This window comes from Dipodomys merriami, unplaced genomic scaffold, assembly GCF_024711535.1.
Source record: "Dipodomys merriami isolate MVZ:Mamm:240054 unplaced genomic scaffold, mDipMer1.0.p SCAF_4, whole genome shotgun sequence".
In the NCBI taxonomy this organism is placed as follows: domain Eukaryota; kingdom Metazoa; phylum Chordata; class Mammalia; order Rodentia; family Heteromyidae; genus Dipodomys; species Dipodomys merriami.
The window spans coordinates 41,650,747-41,666,586 of NW_027205603.1; positions in this window are offsets into that span (position 1 = coordinate 41,650,747).

Below are 15,840 nucleotides of genomic sequence, written 5' to 3' on the forward strand. Positions count from 1 at the left end.
ATTTCTGTGAATGGCACCATGAACTCAACAATAATGCTTGTATGTATGTATGCTTATGTATACGTAGACTACATAATACTTATATTCTATGTATAATATTATATATTACATATAATTTATATGTATATAATATGTAAATGTGTTATATATTTATATAAAAATAAATAGCTGCATATATGTATACATAGATATGCATGTATATGTAATTTTTTTGTGTCAGTCATGGGGCTTGAACTCTGGGCCTAAGTGCTGACCCTCAGCTTTTCAGCTTAAAGTTACTGCTGTACCACTTGAGCTACAGAGCCACATCTGGTTTTCTGGTGGTTTATTGGAGATAAGAGTTTCATGGACTTTCCTACCTGGACTGGCTTTGATTGGCAATCCTCCAATCTCAGCCTCCTGAGTAGGTAGGATTACAGGCATGAGCCACCAGCGCCCAGCTCTGTATATGTAAATTATATCTTATAATAATATCTGATAATCTGAATTAATATATATATGAATGTTCTTCATAGAATAGTGGAATCGTTCTATTGTCATTTAAAATGTGGCATACTTTTGGGGCTGGGAAGGTAGCTAAGCGGTAGAGTGCATACCTTGCAAGCATGAGGCCCTGGGTTCGATTCCTCAGCACCACATAAACAGAAAAAGCCAGAAGTGGCGCTGTGGCTCCAGTGGTAGAGCACTAGCCTTGAGCTGAAGAGCTGAGGGACAGCGCCCAGACCCAGAGTTCAGGCCCTATGACGGGCAAAAAACAAAAACAAAAACTAAAAAACAAAATGTGGCATACTTTTGACAGGTACAATGGGTCATGCTTGTAATCCTAACTACTTAGCAAGGCACAGGTTTGGAGAATCACAGTTCAAGGCCAGCCTACCCAGGTTTGCAAGACCCCATCTTAATCAATGAGAAGCTAGGTATAAAAACAATCATCCTAGCTATACAGGAATGTGAACAGGAGAACTGCAGTCCTGGCTGGACCAGTCATAAATGTAAGACCCTATTAAAAAAATAACTAAAGCAAAAAGGACTGGAGCATGGTTCAGGTGATAGAATGCCTGTCAAACTAGTATAGTATCTGGAGTTTAAATCCTAGTACAACCTTTTGCCAAAATATCATACTTCAAAAATGTGCTTGTAAGTAAAATAAATAAAATTTTTAATAAAAATGAAGGCTCGTATAATTTTATCCTTTAATTAGTGAAAGTAATGGTATATCTGCTCTATCTGTATGAATGCATATGGTTACATAAATATGGTTATATATAATGAAATATATTTATCAAGTTATGCATGTTTAAATTATGTTTAATTACTTTTATATAGCTAACCACATATGTATATATATATGTATATGTGTATAACTATCTATGTAACTACAGACTGCTTTCATTCTTACAGACATTATAAGTAGCACTACTATTTTTCATATCTATGTTTATTTTGTAAAATATTCATAAAAGCTGAAGGTGAGCCAGTAGTTGGTGGCTCATGCCTATAATTCTTGCTACTCAAGAGGCTCAGATCTGAAAATCACAGTTCAAAGCTAGCAGGGGCGAAAGAGTCCAAGAGACTCATCTCACCACTCACCAAAAAGCCAGAAGTGGAGGTGTCACTTGAAGTGATAGAGCTAGCTAACCATGAGCAAAAGAGTTCAGGGACAGTGCTCAGGCCCCAAGCAAACTTGAACTTGGGGCCTGAGCACACAACCAGCAAACATTTTTTTAAAAAATTTAAGCAACTTTGAAGGTGAGACTGATTCTTTCATATCTTGTTCAAGGCCATCTGGCCTCTGTTTGGTCCTAAAACTCATACACTTCTCCACTTCTTGCTGTGCTTCCTTCTTATCATTCATTCTGTAGGTGGACAGGTTGATGAACAATAAAAGACAAAAAAACATGAGGATATCATAAATTATACAGATCTCTCGACATTTATACAGTGAGACCAAAAGAAGATATTCTTTTTTTTCTTTTTTTGTTGATCGTGGGCCTTGAACTCTGGGCCTGAGCACTGTCCCTCTTCTCTTCAGCTCAAGGCTAACACTCTACCACTTGAGCTACAGCACCACTTCCGGTTTTCTGGTGATTTATTGGAGATAAGAGTTTCACAGACTTTCCTGCCTGGGCTGGCTTTGAACCACGATCCTCAGATCTCAGCCTTCTGAATAGCTAGGATTACAGGCGTGAGCCACCAGCACCCGGCAAAAGAAGATATTCTTAAGAGAGGATCACAAAGGCTCAATAGCTATGTGCATATGATCTTATAAAAATAATATTTATCTAAATGAACCCCAAGAAATGGAAACAAGAGGTTTTTGTTTCCTTTATTGCTGTTTTAATTTTCTGTACATTTCCTCTTATTTGTAAGTTTATCTGTCTTTGAGAAAGCAAGGAGGGAACAGAGAGTATTGAACAAATTGTGAACAAATACAACAGTGATACTCACTAGACACTATGTTGAAAATGAACTTGCGGGTGGGGGCAGGAGGAAGAAACAGGGAAAGAGCAAAGGAAGGGGTGAAACTATTCATAAAAAATGTACTCACTAAAGTCAACTAACAAAAATCAATAGCCTTCCTGTATACTAACAATGAGAAGAGTGAAGCTAAAATCAGGAAAGCAACTCTATTTGTAATGACCTCAAAAAATTAAAATACTTAGGAATTAACGAAAGATGTAAAGGATGTCTACTGTTAAAACCTTAAAACTCTGAAAAAATAAATTGAAGCAGACCTAAGGAAATGAAAAAACATCCCATACTTCTGGTTGGGAAGAATTAACATAGTAAACATGATAATTCTGCCCAAAGCAATATACAAACTCATTGCAATACACATCAAAATCCCAACGTTTTTCAAAGAAATAGAGAAATCAATCCAAAAATTCATGTGGAATAACAAAAGACCCAGAAGAGCATAAACAGTCCTTAGCAAGAAGAACATCTCTGGAGGACTATCAAAACCAAACTTCAAAGCCATAGTAATAAACAGCTTGATACTGGCACAAGAATAGGCCCGAGGAACAATGGAATAGAATAGAAGACCCAGAAATAAACCTATAAAACACATATCCTTGTAATTGATAAGGGAGCCAAAAGCATAGGTTGGAAGAAAGCCTCTTCAACAAATGGTGCTGGCAAAAATTGTCTATTTACATGCAGAAAACTGGAGCCAGATAACCATATATCACCTTGTACCAGAATCAACTCTAAATGGACCAAAGACCTCAATGTAAGGCCAGATACTCTGAAAACACTACAGGAAGAGGTGGGGGAAACCCTAAGCTTTCTAGGCACAGAGAGAAACTTCCTAAACAAAGATCCAGAATCACAACAAATTAAAGAAAGGTTGGATGCATGGGATTATATCAAATTGAAGAGCTTGGGCTTAGAAAAGGACAAAATAGCAAGATGGATAGAAAGCCCACAGAATAAAAGAAAATCTTCACTAGACATGCATCAGACAAGAGCCTCATATCCAAAATATACTTAGAGCTCAAAAAATTACCCTGCCCTCAAAATAACTTTCAAAAACACATCCCAATCAAGAAAAGAATGGCTCGTTAACACATGAAGTATTCAACATCTCTGGCCATAGAAAAATGCAAATCAAAACAACATAGAGATTCCACTTCACTGCAGTTAGAATGGCCATCATCAGGAAAACTAAGAATAACAAATGTTGGCAGAGGTGTGACCAAAAGGGAACCCTGTTACTCTGTTGGTGGGAATGTAAATTTGTTCAACCATCCTGGAAAGCTGCATGGAGGTTCCTTAAAAGACTAAACATAGAGTTTCCCTATGACCCAGCAATTCCACTCCTGGGCATTTATCCAGTGGATCACAAACCAGACAAAACAAAGCCACCAGCACCACCATGTTTATTGCAGAATTGCTTACCATAGCGACGATATGGAACCAACCTAGATGCTCTTCAATGGACAAATGGATCAAGAAGTGTGGTGGTGTTGGTGGTGGTGGTGGTGGTGGTGGTGGTGGTGGTGGTGGTGTGTGTGTGTGTGTGTGTGTGTGTGTGTGTGTGTGTGTGTAATGGAATTCTACTCATCCAGAAGAAAGAATGATATTGCTCCATTTGTAAGGAAATAGAAAGACTTGGAAAATATTATATTAAGTGAAGTAAGCCAGAACCAAAGAAACACAGGCTGCATGGTTTCCCCCATTTGTTGTAACTAGAAGGTGCCTATCAATCTACAAAAAAATTAAAAAATAAAACTAGGACATAATAAATCGTATGGGACTCTAATCTTTAACATGCAGAGGCCAAAGGAGGTGAAGCATAGGTGTAGTGGGAAAAGGCTCAACAGCTATGGACAGATGATTATATAAAATAATATTCTCTGAAATAAACTCCAAAAAAGGAATCAAGAGACATTCTTTAGTTACTATTGTTGCTGTTTTCATTCTCTCTCTTTTTTTGGTATTGTTTGTTACTTTGCATTCTGGTGAGTAAGGAAAGGCACATAAAGGGTGGAACAAGAATAAACAAATAAATCAGTAATACTCATTAGACACTATGTAGAAAATGAACTGGATATCTCATGGATTGGGACAAGAAGGAAAGATAGGGAGAGAGTAACAGAAGAGAAAAAAATGGTTCAAATAAAATTGTACTGATTTATGTAACTGTAACTGTAACTCCTCCTTATATCCAATACAAAAAAAAACATTTTTTTTTTACAAATGGCTAATACAGGAGCTTTAAAATGTAGAATATACCGGGTGTCGATGGCATATGCCTGTAATCCCAGCTTCTCAGGAGGCTGAGATCTGAGGATAATGGCTCAAACCCAGCCCAGGCAGGAAAGTCCGTGAAACTCTTACCTCCAATAAACCATCAGAAAACCGGAGGTGGCGCTGTAGCTCAAGCCATAGAGTGCTCTTCCTGAGTTGAAGAGCATGGGGACAGAGCCCAGGCCCAGAGTTCAAGCCCCATGACCACCAGCACCAACAAAAATGTAGAATACAATATGGGCCATTTTCTGGAAAAGAATGTACTCATTACCTGCGTTATGTAACTGTAACCCCTCTTACATCACCTTCACAACCACAACAGAAAAATAAATGCATGTGTTTAAAACTAAAACAGCATCAAGTTCACACTTGGCCACTTGAACAGCATTGAAAGTTTGCCCATCATGCACAAAATCTCTTGCTCGTTAATGCATTTAATTTGAAGCTATAAGCCAAATACCTGATTTTTTAACTTCAGCATTTCCTGTTTTGTTGTGAAAGAAAAATGAATAGTGCACTATTTACCCTGTTGCTGCAGGAGTATGAAACGGCTGCAGTTTCTGAAAACTATGATTTTTACAAACTTTCTGCAGCAGAAACTTCAAAGATGTTCCAGATTTTTTTCTGAAAAATAAAATTGCTTTAAAATTTCACTTCCAAGCTAATGAGTGAACAGATAAGTAAGACAGAATGGAGGAGGATAATAGACTGTTAAGACCCATTTCTCTACAGACACGGCTATATGATGAGAACTGAAGTATGCTTTCGATTTTGGCCCAGAACTCTTGTGATGACATGGGTAAGATGCCCCTTCACAGAAAACCTTTTCCATAACTGTTTGGGGCTAAAGATTTCTTGCCTTACTCTTTGAGATCTACAAAAAAATGTACTCTGCTATATATTTTTTTCACTCAAGGATAGTATTTCAGTACTTAAGCCATACCTCCAGTTCCAGCTACAGTTTTTGTTTAATATTTAGATATCTTAATTTTATGTGGTATCACTAAAAGCCCAGACTATACCAACTGTAATAGATTTCAATACGTATTTGAGAATTCAGGCTAATATTATTCTGTATCTAGTGTTACAGTGAAAACCACAGAGAGTGGCCCACAGACATTTGAATTGTCCTTGTACTCTGAACAGTTCTCGATACTTTCTCATGTAATTACAGCATTCCCCAGCAATAAAGCTCAGCAATGAAGTAAAACCCTGTAAGTCTTTACTGGGTTGTAAAAAAAAAAGAATTGTTAATTTTAATTTAATTTTTATCTATTTTAATTTTTTGTTTTACTTCAGAGATTTATTCTATATACAGCACTTGAACTGTTATGCACGTGTGGTGTTTGACTTTGTTAATGTTTATAAATATTTCTTTCCACTAGGATGTTGATCATTATAATAAAATAATGGATCATGTAGTCATCTCTAGTTTTGGCTTTCTGAATATTTTTCCAATATCTCTAGAAATAAAAGCCATAAATGTACTTTTATCAATCATGGAATCTAAATAAGATCCCAGTTATCTCTTACTGGTCTTTCTCATAAAAAAAAATCATTTGACAGTTAACTTGAAGAGGATTATCTACAGTCCCAAGGAGATTTAGAATGTAAAAATCCCTTTAAATGGTTCTGTGTTTACTTAGTGTATATTATATATCAGTGTGGTGTAATGGAGCACTCCCTCTACATGTGGAACACAGACTTTGTTCTGCTTGAGAATTAGGTTGAAGTGTTGGAAACAGAAACCAGCATTCTCACTGGGCTGCTTTTGCTCAATTATGACATTACTCTAAGATTTGCCAAAGAAAAAAGTTTAGTAATCATAGGGAAATTGAGAATGCTTGTCTGGTTCCCAGCTATCTAAGTTAAATCTCAGGAAGTCTGTAAGACTTCATCTGTATCAAAACATTTTTCTGCTTGAAAAATGTTTAACTTCCAGACAGACTGTGCTCCAAAGAGGACAGAGAGACTCAAATATCTATTATATGCAAATGGCTATATTGGGGACTAGTTCCATCTTCAAAGTTGTCCTTTTGGCCTATCAGATTGCTTTGTGTAGCCCTTAATTTGATTTTGAGAAATGGGATACAATTTGAATGGTAACTTACTAATGGAAGAGCTCAAACTTGATACCTACAATAGTTTGAATAAGTATTTGTATTGAAGGCTTAGTTCACAGTCCATAGCACCACTGAGGGTTGGTGGAACCATTGAGGGATAGTTAAGAAGTGAATTTAGTGGGAAGTCTTCCAGTCATGTCATCTTCCTTGAAGAGACTATTTATTGGAACCCAATCCTGTCCTCTTCCTTCCTTTCACTTCCAGCCAATTGGTAGATGGCTTCTCCAGGCCTGAACCTGGAACCAACTGTGATGTCTATCAATTATTAACAAATACACAAAGTGTGATATATTACTGCAATACAATATCATTTATCAACAAAGAGGAATATGGTAGAATATGGAAAATTATAGATGAACCTCAAGAACATTATGCTGAGTGAAAGAAAACAGATTCAAAACATATTATATGCATTTATTTACATGGCAGTCGAGAAAAAGTAGATCACAGTTAGCTGAAGTCATCAAGGAAAGAAGGATTGAGTGCAAAATAGGCATAAGAAAATGCTTGGAGTGCTAAAAATGTTCTCAGCTCATACTGTGGTGGTGATTGTACACCTGTACAAATATAATAAAATCACTAACTGGTATAATTTTATGGCACATAAATTATTCCTTAATAAAGGTATTAAAATTTTGTAAATTATGTGGAAGACAATTTTCTACTAACATGGCTAGTTTTATTTTTGCTATTATAAGCAAACACTAATACGTGTAAGCATACAGTGTTATAGCAGAGGGTGAGGAATTACCCTTGCCCTGTAACAATAATTTCAGAGGCAACGTTTATCATTATGACCCAACAGATAGCAACTGAACTTCTGGACCATTCTATATTAATTTAAGGCAAGAAGCATTGCTTATACCCTGGGTTCTCTGTAAATTCATATGGTAAGTCCAATAATTTAGGACATTAATAAAGGAATTTTCTTTCTTAGTATCCTGTACCAGGGATTATTTTCATCTGTGAAAACCTGTTTGATGGCCTAAGTACAAATTATCTATTCATAAACTGTTGAAGAAGCTTAAATGATGACTAGAAAGAACCAACAATATGTCATCCTAGTTTCAGAAATAAAATAATCAAAGATGAAGCTCAGTGAAAAATAATTCATTTCATCCTCATGCCACATATTCCTCTTCATTTCCTCTCCTCCCCTCTCCTCTCCTCCCCTCTCCTCTCCTCCCCTCTCCTCTCTCCCCTCTCCTCTCTTCTCTTCTTCTCTCATTTCTTCTCTTTTTCTTTCTCTCCTCTCCTCTTCTTCCTATTCTCCTCTCCTCTCTCTCACCTCATTCTAGAAGAAGGATTATTAAAGGGGATGTGAAAAAGGAAAGGATGGAGAGAAGAGTGAGAGAGTCAAGAGAGAAAGGAATGTTTTGAATAGTGTTCAACAATTGTTCAACAGTAAGAAATGCAACTTCTTTTTAAGATCTTTCATGACTGGTATTCTGACATGTTGCTTCATTTAGCTGTCTTAATTCAATGAAACAAACTAGATCCATTTTCAAATGTCAAGCCCTTATATTGTTATACCCTTTTTCAAATGACCCTTCTACTCTCTTTCATTTGGTTTCAACTAGGCAAGGTTTATTGAAATTCAGTTCAATCCAGCATTCTTAGAGATTAAAAGAAAAGACAGTGTTGGAGGGGAGAAGGCACCATATGTTACTCTGTTTAATGTACAACATGCTCTACTTAAGAGAAAGTACACTAGTGCCAAGAAAGCTTTTGTCAGAATAGAATCTATGGGAGGGAATGGCCTGGTTCTCTTATAAAAATATTTGTCTTTTCAGATTCCACTGGAGGGAAATGACAGGAGTGGGAGATTAAGTGGAGGGATCCTGAATCCCGAAGACCATGGCTAAAACTTTGCAGCAGGGAATGTTTCTCATGGAAAAGCTGTATTCGTGCTGACAAGTGACTGGAAAATATGGGCTTTGCCACACACTTGGTCTTTCGGGAGAAACTGAGTATTGTTTCAGTGGGAATGTCTGCAAGTTAGGAAAGAAGCAAAGAAATAAAACCCTATGGGGCTTCACTGTGAGCAGACTTACAGTTGTCATGCGTATGAGAATCTGGAAGATCCAGCTATAAGATGACTGGACTGTTTGTGAAGTTATACTGAAACAGAATGATGAATGCCCCAGAGGAAGTCATTTCGATTTGATTGTCAGGTTCATTGAAAACTTACCTCTTAAATTAGAACAGGGGTGTGTTGAAATTACTATCAGATTTATGTTTGTGGTTAGAAATATACATGCCTTCAATAAACTTTCTGAGCTGTTGTTCAACTCTCAAATGATCAAGTAGTGACCTGACTATTTCTATTTTCTATTTTTTAATGGATTCCTTGAGATTCCTGAGATGAGCTTCCCTAGGTCCTTAATCTTCCATATACCTACCAAGCACAGAAGAGAGTTGTGCTTTCCAAGTTTTCTATGACATATCTCTGCCTCTCTTTCCACTTTTTACTAATCAAATTCATTGATTCTTTTTACTCCCTTAATACACCAGAAGTTATATTAGGTATACACATTTTAAAAAAACTTGACTTGGATTTAAAAATATAAATTGATTCATATGTTTGAATATTTTATCACTGCATTATTCTATTTGGTTTCCTAAAATATTCTCCAGACCATGCTACTTATTGACTTGTACTGCTAAAACATTTCAAAGTAAAATTCATACTTCATGTTTCACAGAAGTATGGGTTTAGTCCCTGTCTTTTCTGTATAACAATATGGGGTTTTAACTTCAGGAACATTCACTTACTAGGCAGATGTTCAATCAGTTGAACCATGTCCCCAGGCTCAAAAGTAAGTTTAAATACCATCTACAAAACATATTTTAGCTGGGCAATGGTGACTCATGCCTGTAATCCTAGCTACTCAAGAGGCTGAGATCTAAGGATCACATAGTCTGTTTGACTTATCTTTAATTAACCACCAAAATTTAAAAAAAAAGCCATAAGTGGAGCAGTGGCACAAATGTAGAGGGCTAGCCTTCAGGAAAAAAAAAAAGAAAAAAAGAAGAAGAAAAGCTCAGAAACATCACCCAGGCCCTATGTTAAGCACCAGGACCAGTATAAAATTTTTAAGAATTAACCTAATTATTAACATATATTCATATTTGAATCAAAGCATGCCTCCAAGTCTTAGAAATCAGAGGATGCCAGAATTTGAAAGAAAGGAAAGAAAAATTCAAGGAAGCATTAATAGTTTCATAGAAATTATTTCTAAGGAAATACTACTTTTCTTTTCCATAAGTGTCTCAGGGAATTGTAAGGGATTTTATGACTTGGGTGATGCTGTAATCATTATGATTAAAATATATCTAAATTGGAATTATCTATAATCATGAAATTAGTTTATGAATAAAAATGTTTTGAGCTGGGTTTTATGAGTTAAGCTGTGATCCTAGCTACTCAGGCTGAGATTTGAGGAACAGATCTCTTGAAGCCAACCATAGCTGGAAAGTCATGAGACTTATCTCCAATTAACCATTAAAAGTTCTAAGTATTGAAAATTGGCTCAAGTGGTAGAGGGCTTGCCTTCAGCAAAAATTTTAAAGGACAAGCCCTGGGTTCAAGCCTCCTATACCAGCCAAGAAAGAAAAAGAAAGGAAGGAAGGAAGGAAAGAAGGAAGGAAGGAAGGAAGGAAGGAAGGAAGGAAGGAAGGAAGGAAAAAAGGAAGGAAAGAAGGAAGAAGCAAGCAAAGAAGGAAAAGAACAGGAAGGCAGGAAAGAAAGAAGGAAAAAGGAAGGAAGGAAAGAAAGAAAAAGAGAAAGAAAGAAAGAAAGAAAGGATGAAGGAAGGAAGGAGGGAGGGAGGGAGATAAAGAAAGAAAAAGAAAAAGAAAAAAGAAAAGAAGGAAGAAGGAAAGGAAGAAAGGAAGGAATGAAAAGAAAAGGAAGGAAGAAAGGAATGAAAGGAAGTGCCCAAGCCATGAGTTCAAGCCTCCTCTACCAGCCAAGAAAAGAAAGAAAGAAAGAAAGTAAGAAAGAAAGAAAGAAAGAAAGAAAGAAAGAAAGAAAGAAAGAAAGAAAGAAAGAAAGAAAGAAAGAAAGAAAGAAAGAAGGAAGGAAGGAAGGAAGGAAAGAAAGAAGGAAAGAAAGAAAGAAAAGTCCCTTGAAACCTTGAAAGTTAATTTCACTCCAATGTGGAAAGCCACTTGGTGAAGGCAAAATGTAGAGATAATAATACATGATATCTGATAGATTTTTTTTTGGCTCTATCTAAACTTTCCCTTCATTCTCTAAAATGTTAACTAATACAGGGACTATGGGTGTGTAGAATAATGTGCTTCAGTATTTTACTACTTTTTCTTTTTTTATTAGTAAGTTTTTTTTAATTGCAAAAATACCATACAGAGGGGTTAGAATTACATGAGCAAGGTAACGAGTATATTTCTTATCAAGCATTGTTGCCTCCTCCTTTGTTTCCCCTTACCATCCCCGCCCTCCCATTTCCCCCCACATCCCCCCATCTCCCCACCCCCAGCCAAAGTTGTAAAGTTTGCTTTTTGACATAGCATCTTGTACATTTCCTTGTTAAACTGACAGCAAAATACTTTGACAATTGTATTCAACATAAGAATCTAATAGTCTTAAATCTAAGAAAAGTTAGTAATTGCTTTACAAATGCTAAAGATAGAAATGGCATTTAAAAATCTGAATTTTATTCTTACTGGTTTGTAATATATTTTCCCCAGAGGTAGACATTTTTATTAGAATTATGGGGACTAGATTTTGGAATTTTGCCAGCAACATATTCTTGCACATAAATTGAAGGAGTTGGGATGATAGAAGAGGGTGTGTGTCTTAGGAGAGAATAAAGTGAAGGTTTGCAGTATCTGCTTTCTTCAGAGTATACTGAACAGTTTTACAATATATTTCACAATCTATCATGTTTGTCCTCTCAGAAGATACTCTCTTGTTGATGCTTTTAAACTCAGGTATTCTCAAAATATAACACAAATGTGACCTATGCAGATGCTACAAATAAGAGTTGGAAATAGAATGAAAGGAAGAGAGCAATATGTGTTGGAAATTAAAGGAGAGCATTTTATGTAGATGTTGTATTGGTCAGAATCAATTAGGTTCTGCTGAAGTAAGAAAAAATATTAATGTATTGACAAAAGACAATTCTTTCTTATAGATATTACCAATACAATATAACTCAGCTGGGAGTTGCCCAATCTTGATTATGTGATGAACCCGGATGACAGAACTTTTGTGCTTATATAACCATCAATAGGAAGGATGATGTTGCAAGCTTCAACCGGGTTCTTAGAACTTGTACATCATTTTGTTGGCATAAGCAATTGACTTGGCCAGGCCTAAATTCAAAGTGTGTGTGAATCTATTGTTAAGATTGGTGCACAAACAGAACCAAAAATATTTTCCCAAATGACAGAGCCACCAACAAGTTGAGCAATATGCCATATTCCAGGAATATTGTTTATAATTAGCTCCTGGAGAGATAATTGACCATATCTTAGAGAGACAGTCAGTTTTACTCTTAATTATTTGCTTCAGTTTCTTCAACTAGTATGGTTATAAGCAAAACAAGCCCAGTTCTGAGCTTTGAGTTTCTCTAGTATATACTATTTCCATTTTGTCTTGTTATTAACAATTACTATGACATCTAATTAAAGAGAAGAAAGAAATTCTTAAAGAGATTGGTCTTGCCCTAACTAATACTTTCAAGATATTCTATGAAATATGTCCAAGGCTAATGTCAGTAGGTACAAGAGGTCATTGAATATTATGCCTTACATAGAAAACTTTTCTTTAATACATATTTTTTATTGTAATGATACTGAACAACGGGGTTACAGTTAGAGTAAGGTCATGAGTACAATTCCTATCGACAATTGTTACCCCCTCCTTTGTTTTTCCCCTGCCATCCCTTCCCTCCCCACCATCCCAACTACTCACTTCCCCCACCCACAAGCTGTAAAGTTCCTTTTCAATGCAGTCTTGGATCTCTCATTGTTAGAATGGGTCAACTGAAGCCTTAATTCAGCATTTTGTTATTTCCCTTCCCCTCCCCAATTTAGAAAAATGTATATTCAAAATGCAGGGTACTGGAATCAAACACAATGAAAACAGGGGTTATACCATGGGGGAAGAACATACAAAAGAAGCAAAAATAAAATCACACAGTACTTTATAAGTACATTAAAAACAACAGCAACAAAGATAAAACTTCTTGTGTTGCTAACATGGGGTTCATTTCCAATAGCATCATTTTATATGGTCATATGTACACAGCTTTTGAGCTTTTCTACTTGTACTAGACATATACTAGTTATTGCAAAAAAGGAAAACCATGGGACTTATGTTTCTTTCGGCCTGGCTTACTTCATTTAATATGATTTTTTTCAAGCCTTTCCATTTCCTAACATTCTTTCTGATGGAGGCATAGAATTCCACATATATGTATATATATATCACATTTTCTTGATCCATTCATCAACTGAGGGACATCTAGGTTGGGTACCATATCTTAGCTATGGTGTATAATGCTGCGATAAACATAGTTGTGCTGGTAACTTTAAGTATGGCCTTGTTTGTGATCATTCGAGTAAATGCCCCAAAGTGGGATTGCTGGGACATAGGGGAGCTCTATGTGGAGTCTTTTGAGGAACCGCCATACTCCTTTCCAAAGTGGTTGAACAAGTTTACACTCCCACCAACAATGCAGTAGGGTTACCTTCTGTCCACATCTTCTCCAATATCTGTTGTTATTAGATTTCTTGATCATAGCCATTCTAACTGGAGTAAGGTGGAATCTCAATATTATTTTGATTTGCATTTCTTTTTTTGTTGTTTTTCTTTTTTTGGGGGGGGGTATGGTAGTAGGGCCTGAACTGTGGGCCTAGGCGCTGTCCCTCAGCTCGTCAGCTCAAGGCTAGCGCTCTACCACTTGAGCCACAGTGCCACTTCCAGCTTTTTTCTTTTTGCTTATGTGGTGCTGGGGAATCGAACCCAGGGCTTCATGCATGCAAGGCAAGCGCTCTACCATTGACCACCTTTCCAGCCCTGATTTGCTTTTCTTTCATGGCTACAGAACTTTAGCATTTCTTCATGTGTCTATTAGCCATTCTTATTTCCTCTTCAGAGAAGTCTCCTTTAAATCTTTAGCACTTCCAGCACTGTTCTTTCTGTTAAGGATTGTTTTTGCTATTCCAGGTCTTTTATTGTTCCATATGAATTTCTGGGTTGCTTTTTCTGTTTCATTGAGGAATGAGGTTGGAATATTGATGGGTATCACATTGAATTTGTAGATAGCCTTTGGCAGTATTACTATTTTCATTATGTTAATCTCCCAATCCAGGAACATGGAAGGTTTTTCCACTTCCTTAGTTCTGCTTTAATTTCCTTTTTTGGGTTTTCAAAGTTTTCATCATAAAGGTCCTTCACTTCTTTAGTTAATTTAACTCCTAGGTTTTTTTTTGTGTGTGTGGAGGAGGGGGGATATTACAAAAGTAATTGCTTTCCTTATTTCAGCTGCACTCTTCTCATTATTGGCATATAGAAAAGCCATTGCTTTTTATAGGATAATTTTATACCTTGCTACTTTTGCCAAAGTTTTTGATCATCTCGAGTAACTTGGGAGTGGAGTCCATGGGGTTTTTTAAATACAAGATCATGTCATCTGCAAAGAGGGAGAGTTTTACTTCATCTTTTCCTCGTTGGATCCCTTTATGTTTGTCTCTTGTCTTATTGCTGTAGTTAGGCTTTCTAATACTTAACTGAGGAGAAGTGGAGAGAGTAGACATCCTTGTCTTGTTACTAAATTTAGAGGAAATGGTTTTAGCTTTTTGCCATTAAGTATAATGCTGGCTGTAAGTTTGTCATACACAGCCTATATTAAATTGAGGAATGTTCCATGGATTTCTAGTTTTTCTAGAGCTTTCATCACAAATGCTTTTTCTGCATCTATTGAGATAATCACGTGGTTCTTATCTTAGCTCTTGTTGATGTGATGAATTATATTGATTGCATTACTTATATTGAGCCAGCTTTGCATCCCTGAAATGAATCCTGTTTGATCACAGTGTGATTTTTTTTGATGAGTTGTTGAAGTCGATTGGCCAGAATTTTGCTAGGAAGTTTTGCATCGATGTTCATGAAAGTAATGGGTCTATAGTTCTCTTTCTTTGATGAGTCCCTGCCTGGTTTTGTGATGAGAGTTACGATAGCTTCATAGAAAGAGTTTGGGAGTGAACTTTCACTTTCAATTTCATTAAAAAGTTGAAGGAATATTGGTGTGAGTTCTGCTTTGAAGGTCTTGTAGAATTCAGCTGTAAATCCATATGGTGCATGCATTTTCTTGGGCGGAGGTCTCTCATTGTTATTTCTATTTTGATACTTGATATGAGTCTGTTAAGTTGGCTTAAATCATCTTAGTTTTGTTTGGGCATGTCAATATTTGCTAGAAATTATTCCATTTCTTCCAGATCCTCAAACATATTAGCATAAAGGTTTGAGAAGTATTCCCTTATAATGTTCTGAATCTTGGTTGTTTTGTGGTGATGTTTCCATTCTCATCTCTGTGTTTGTTCATTTTGGTGTGTTCTCTTCTTTTTTCTGCTAAGGGTCTGTCAATTTTGTCAGTTTTTTCAAAGAACCAACTCTTTGGTTTGTTGATTCTTTCTATGGTTTTTTAAGATACTAATTCATGTAATTGTGATTTAATTTAAATTATTTGTTTCTGTCTATGGGATTGGGTTTAGCTTGCTCTTTTTCAAGGAGCTCCAGGTGTCTCGTTAAATTGTTGGTTTCAGATCTCCCTGATTTGTTGATGTAGGAACTCAGAGCTATAAACTTGCCTCAGAGTACTGCCTTTGCTGTGTTCCAGAGGAGCTGGTAATTTGTGTGTTCATTTTTGTTAAATATCATGAACATTTGAATTTCTTTTCTAATCTCTTCCATGACCCACTGGTGGTTCAACAG